This window comes from Babylonia areolata, chromosome 6 (genome assembly GCF_041734735.1).
Source record: "Babylonia areolata isolate BAREFJ2019XMU chromosome 6, ASM4173473v1, whole genome shotgun sequence".
Classification (NCBI taxonomy): domain Eukaryota; kingdom Metazoa; phylum Mollusca; class Gastropoda; order Neogastropoda; family Buccinidae; genus Babylonia; species Babylonia areolata.
In genome coordinates, this window is record NC_134881.1 from 33,937,005 (window position 1) to 33,943,939 (window position 6,935).

Here is a 6,935-nt window from a genome sequence, read left to right on the forward strand (position 1 = left end):
ATTTGTGGCTCTTTTTTCCTTAAAACTGTCAAAAACTGAAAGTAAGCTCGTTTAAGTATTAAAATTATCACTCATAAATGTTACTGACGAAAAATATATGTCTAGGGGGACAGAGGATGCCTACATCGGCATCAGGGAAGACGCTGCTGATGCCAGCGCCCAGGACGCCGCTTCCAGTGGGTTCCTGACAGATGGGGCCACCGACGCCAACAGGTGAGGTATTCCTATCAAATCGGACTGTACTCGACTAAAAATCGAATGGATTTCAATAAGTGTAACCTAGCTTTGACTGATTCACTTGAAGATCATGTCAGCAGTGGGCATTAGAAGAACCACCGCCACAAAGACAGGCTTTTCAGATGACCTTAAATGTTAGAAAATGAAACTTTGATCCAGCATTATGTGAATCTTTTGTCAACAAATTTTGAAGATTTTGTGTTATCTTTGGTGGAGATGAAAATGTTAAGAATTTGAATCCAAAAGTATCAAAGCAGATCAGTCGGTTTTCAGATTTTTTCAAACTACGCATGTTCATTAAGTTTTGTAAAATAAAAGAAGTTGAATTGATAGATATTCATAGAATATTCCTGAAACTGTCAAAAACTGAAAGTAAGTAAATTAATTATCAGTCATAAATGTTACTGATGAAAAAATATATGTCCAGACAGAGGACACCAATGCCAGCACCGGGGAGGATGCTGCTGATGCCAGCACCCAGGACGCCACTGCCAGTCAGTTCGAGAAAGATGGAGCCAGCGACGGCGACATGTGAGATATTCCTATCAAAGTCAGACTGTACTTAAACTAGAAATCATGTGGATTTCAGGAAGTGTAACATAGCTTTGATTGACTCATTTGAAGATCATGTCAGTAGTCAGCATTGGAAGAAACACCACAAAGATAGGCTTTGCAGATGACCTAAAATGTCTGGCACGTAGTGAGCAAGAACACATCATTTAAATATCTGTAAATTACTTAAAAAATGAAACTTGGTTAACACATCACCTAAATCTTTTGTAAACAAATTTCTAGGAATGTGTGTTACCTTCTGTGGATTCTAAAAATGGAAGAGAATGGTGGGAGATTACAATGTAGATGAAAATGTTAGGAATTTAGATCCCAAAGAATCAAAGCAGATTAATCAGTTTTCAGATTTTTTTTCAAACTACGCATATATATTTTTGTAAAATAAAAGAATTTGAAATGTTAGGTAATTATAGGTGTCATTTTTGGCTCTTTTCTGCTTAAAACTGTCAAAAACTGAAAGTAAGAGCATTTAACTATTGAAATTTATCAGTCATAAATGTTACTGACGAAAAAATGTATGTCTAGGGGGACAGAGGACGCGTACACCAGCATCGGGGAGGACGCTGCCGATGCCAGCAGACAGCCGCCACAGCCAGTGGGTTCCAGACAGATGGGGCCACCGACACCGACAGGTGAGATATTCCTATCAAAATTGGACTGTACTTTGACTAAAAATCATGTGGATTTCAGTAAGTGTAACATAGCTTTGACTAACTTGAAAATTATATCAATCAGCATGGGAAGAACTAGCACAAACGTAGGCTCTGCAGATGACATTATATTTCTGGCAGGTAGCCAACAGGAACTCGTGATACAAGTGTCTGTAATCCATTAAAAAAAATGAAACAACATGCATACTTACATTCTTAAAACGCTGAATCAGAAGGAAATGTCGTGATTCTGCCATGGCACTTCCTGATGATGAACAGCAAGAAATAAGTCGCCAAATACAGAAATGGGTGCTAAGGACAGTGATACGGACCTGTGAACTCCTTACTGAGCTATGTTAGTGACCAGTTCGCCATGGAATGCAACTGGTGTGATGGAGACATTTGCAATTTAGTGATGCTTGCAACCTCTGTGGGATGAAAATCAAAAGTGAATGATGTCTCTAGAGAAAACAAATATATCAGGAAATGTTAATAATGAATGCTAGCAAATGCAATGATAAACGCCAACTGTTACTAGAAGACATTTATAAAAATGATGCACCAGTTGTCAAAATGATCCAATATGCAGCACTATGTACCAATAATGTTTTAGCATAACTATTGTTTTGTAAGCTCAACCACTGGCTTTATTTGATATATTTTTGCTTCCAAAAAGCCCCTCTCCCTTTCCCAAGATCCCAGAAAGCCCTGACACCATTCATGTTTAAATAATTTGACAGTCTTAAATGTATTTGACCATTTGTATGTGGGCATGTTATCAGGGATCTGTGACATGAACAAGGGACTTCATGAGGCCTCTGAAAAAGCTAAGTCAACCCTTCCCCCCTTATCTCTCCATTCTCTCTGTCTGTCTCTGTCTTGTCTTGTCTGTCCGTGTGTGTGTGTGTGTGTGTGTCCGTCCATTGTCTGTCTCCCTGGATGGTTGCCCTGAGTGGATGTGTGCACCAAGTTCAGCATGGTGTTGAGCTTAACCCTAACCCTTTCTAACCCTAACACACTGCACAGTATGGATGCAGTGTGTGTGTGTGTGTGGATTGTGAAGAACAAATAAGTATGGCGCGAATGCCCTGAGTTTCCTAGTTTTCAGGCAGCCCACTGAGGACAGCGCCACCACTTGAGAAACACCGGGGCTGAGCAGGACACCGCCTGCGGGATCCAGGAACATGGGGCCACCACTACTTTAGGGTGAGGGACTGCTGTCAAAATCAGGTCTTGTGCCTTGACTAGATGTAAAGACAGACAAGACAGTAAGGCACTCCTATCAAAATCAGACTGTACTTAACCCCTTCACTGTCACAGTAAATAACCCTTTTAATTACACATACTTAACTGTGACCCAACTAGTGCAGACTCCAGCAGGGGTCTGACATCCCTGCCAGATAGAAAATTTCCTTTTTGGATTGCTGTGTGCCAGGCCTCATTTTAGCTTATTTTGGGTAGGTTCACCAAAGTTTTCACTGCTCATGCATTTATAGGGGTATCTCAAAGATTTTGGGCATGTTTTTTTTCCCTCATACCCTTGGCAATGAAGTGACAGCATTATGTTGTGATGTTTCCAGTTTTTGTGTTATCCTTGGTAATGTATATTTTAAAAACAACACACTTTTGGAACATACACTCACACATTCCTGACCATAAAACATCAAACGTACTGGAAAAAAGGGTTTTCTTGTACATTTACTGAGAATGAAAATACATCACTCGGTGTTAGTGCCAGTACACAAACTTGGCATGGTAACCCATGAAACAACCCTACTGGTATTACTGCGTGCCAGGGCAAAATACTGCTTTCCTTGGTATGTTCACTGAACAGTTCACTGCTCATTCAGTTATTGAGATATCTCAAAGATATTTGGTATGTGTTTTTCTCACATCCTTGGCTTTGATGTGACAGTACAATTATTTGATATTGGTAGAATAAATATGGATACACCTGATATTTAAAAAAAAACAACACTCACTTTCAGATCATAAACACGTATTACACAACATAAAATCATACAAGTACAGGAAATACTGGCTTTCTTTGTACATTTACAAACTCGGAATGAAAATACGTAAGTTGCAGGTAGTGCCAGTGCACAAACATGGCATGGAAGCCCATGAAACAACCCTACTGGTATTTGTACGCATGGAAGGACTTGGCCAGGGCAAAATATATTCACTGAATAGAAATCATATTAGGCTTAGGCTTTTCAGATGACAGTGAATGTGTGGCAGGCGGTGAGCAGGAAGTCATTATATAGATGCCTGTACCTTTAAGAAAATGAAACTGGGATAAAACGATTTAAATCTTTTGTAAACAAATATTCAGGAATTTGTGACACCTTGGATTGTAAAAAGTGGACTAGAATGGTGGGAGACAACAATGCAGATGAAATTAACAATTTAGATCCAAAAAAAACACCAAAGCAGATCAATCAATTTTTAGATTTTTTCAAACTGTGAATAATTGTTTATCTTGGCAAAGTAAAAGGAGTTGGATTGTTAAAAATTTATAGGTATCACTTTTAGCTCTTTTTTTTTTTTTTTTGAAACTGTCAAAAGTGAAATTGTGTTACTATTAAAATAAGTATCTATCATAAGTGTCAATGACAAAAAAATATATGTCCAGGGGGACAGAGGGTGCCAACGCCAGCACTGGGGAGGATGCTACCGCTGCCAGTGGGTTCCAGACAGATGGAGCCACCGACGCTGACAGGTGAGATATTCCTGTCAAAATCAGACTGTACTTAAAACTAGAAATCATGTGGATTTCTGGAAGTGTAACATAGCTCTGGCTGACTCACTTGAAGATCATGTCAGCAGTCAGCATTGGAAGAACCACCACCACAAACACTGGCTTTGCAGATGACCTTAAATGTCTGGCAGGCAGTGAGCAAGAACTCATCATACAAGTGTGTGTTAACTAATTTAGAAAATGAAATTTGGATAAAGCATGACCTGAATATTTTGTGAACAAATTTTTTGAAAGGATTTTTTGACAACTTTGGTGGATTCTATAAAATGGAATAGAATGGTGGGAGATTACAATGTTAATGAAAATGTTAGGATTTAAATCCAAAAGAATCAAAGCAGATTAATCAGATTTTTTCAAACTACACATATTTATTTGGGTAAAATAAAAGGAGTTGAATTGTTAGATAATTATAGGTGTAATTTGTGGCTCTTTTTTCCTTAAAACTGTCAAAAACTGAAAGTAAGCTCGTTTAAGTATTAAAATTATCACTCATAAATGTTACTGACGAAAAATATATGTCTAGGGGGACAGAGGATGCCTACATCGGCATCAGGGAAGACGCTGCTGATGCCAGCGCCCAGGACGCCGCTTCCAGTGGGTTCCTGACAGATGGGGCCACTGACGTCAACAGGTGAGGTATTCCTATCAAATCAGACTGTACTCAACTAAAAATCGAATGGATTTCAGTAAGTGTAACCTAGCTTTGACTGATTCACTTGAAGATCATGTCAGCAGTGGGCATTAGAAGAACCACCGCCACAAAGACAGGCTTTTCAGATGACCTTAAATGTTAGAAAATGAAACTTTGATCCAGCATTATGTGAATCTTTTGTCAACAAATTTTGAAGATTTTGTGTTATCTTTGGTGGAGATGAAAATGTTAAGAATTTGAATCCAAAAGTATCAAAGCAGATCAGTCGGTTTTCAGATTTTTTCAAACTACGCATGTTCATTAATTTTTGTAAAATAAAAGAAGTTGAATTGATAGATATTCATAGAATATTCCTGAAACTGTCAAAAACTGAAAGTAAGTAAATTAATTATGTCATAAATGTTACTGATGAAAAAATATATGTCCAGACAGAGGACGCCAATGCCAGCACCGGGGAGGATGCTGCCGATGCCAGCACCCAGGACGCCACTGCCAGTCAGTTCGAGAAAGATGGAACCAGCGACGGCGACATGTGAGATATTCCTATCAAAGTCAGACTGTACTTAAACTAGAAATCATGTGGATTTCAGGAAGTGTAACATAGCTTTGATTGACTCATTTGAAGATCATGTCAGTAGTCAGCATTGGAAGAAACACCACAAAGATAGGCTTTGCAGATGACCTAAAATGTCTGGCACGTAGTGAGCAAGAACACATCATTTAAATATCTGTAAATTACTTAAAAAATGAAACTTGGTTAAAACATCACCTAAATCTTTTGTAAACAAATTTCTAGGATTTTGTGTTACCTTCTGTGGATTCTAAAAATGGAAGAGAATGGTGGGAGATTACAATGTAGATGAAAATGTTATGAATTTAGATCCCAAAGAATCAAAGCAGATTAATCAGTTTTCAGATTTTTTCAAACTACACATATATATTTTTGTAAAATAAAAGAAGTTGAAATGTTAGGTAATTATAGGTGTCATTTTTGGCTCTTTTCTGCTTAAAATTGTCAAAAACTGAAAGTAAGAGCGTTTAACTATTGAAAATTATCAGTCATAAATGTTACTGACGAAAAAATGTATGTCATGGGGGACAGAGGACGCGTACACCAGCATCGGGGAGGACGCTGCTGATGCCAGCACCCAGGACGCCACAGCCAGTGGGTTCCAGACAGATGGGGCCACCGACACCAACAGGTGAGATATTCCTATCAAAATTGGACTGTACTTTGACTAAAAATCATGTGGAGTAAGTGTAACATCGCTTTGACTAACTTGAGTGACTCACGAGCAGTCAGCATTGGAAGAACCACCACCACAAACACACTTTGCAGATGACCTTAAATGTCTGGCAGGCAGTGAGCAAGAACTCATCGTACAAGTGTGTGACTAATTTAGAAAATGAAACTGGGATAAAGCATGACCTGAATCTTTTGTAAACAAAATTTGAGGATTTTGACCCAACTTTGGCAGATTCTATATATGGAATAGAATTGTGGGAGATTACAGAAAAATTGAAAATGTTAAGATTAATATTTATATGTAAGATTTTTTCAACCAATAGATATTATTTTGGCAAAATAAAAAGAATTAAATTGTGAAGTTATATTGATAGGTATAATTTTTGGCAGGTTTTTCCTTGAAACTGTCAAAAACGAAATTAAGTGGGTTTAACTATTGAAATGAAGTATGTGTCAAATGTTACTGATGAAAAAATATATGTCCAGAGGGACAGAGGTCGTCGACACGACACCGCCTCTGCCAGTGGGTTCCAGACAGATGGAGCATCTGACGCCGACAGGTGAGGCATACTATCTAAATGAGACTATACTTCAAACAGAAATGATGTGGATTTCAGAAAGTGTAACATAGCTTTGACTCACTTGAAAATTATATCAATCAGCATGGGAAGAACTAGCACAAACGTAGGCTCTGCAGATGACATTATATTTCTGGCAGGTAGCCCACAGGAACTCGTGATACAAGTGTCTGTAATCCATCAAAAAAAATGAAACGACATGCATACTTACATTCTTAAAACGCTGATTTAGAACGAAATG

General features: G+C 38.2%; 1 long non-coding RNA gene across 1 annotated transcript; it reads left to right on the forward strand.

Moving 5' to 3' along the window:
* The first annotated feature begins 201 nt into the window (after nt 1-201).
* LOC143283498 (uncharacterized) lies at nt 202-6,667 on the forward strand. The gene is made up of 4 exons (XR_013055410.1): nt 202-213; nt 665-768; nt 1,333-1,439; nt 6,603-6,667. It is a non-coding gene; the product is annotated as an uncharacterized LOC143283498 (long non-coding RNA).
* The last annotated feature ends 268 nt before the right edge of the window (nt 6,668-6,935 follow it).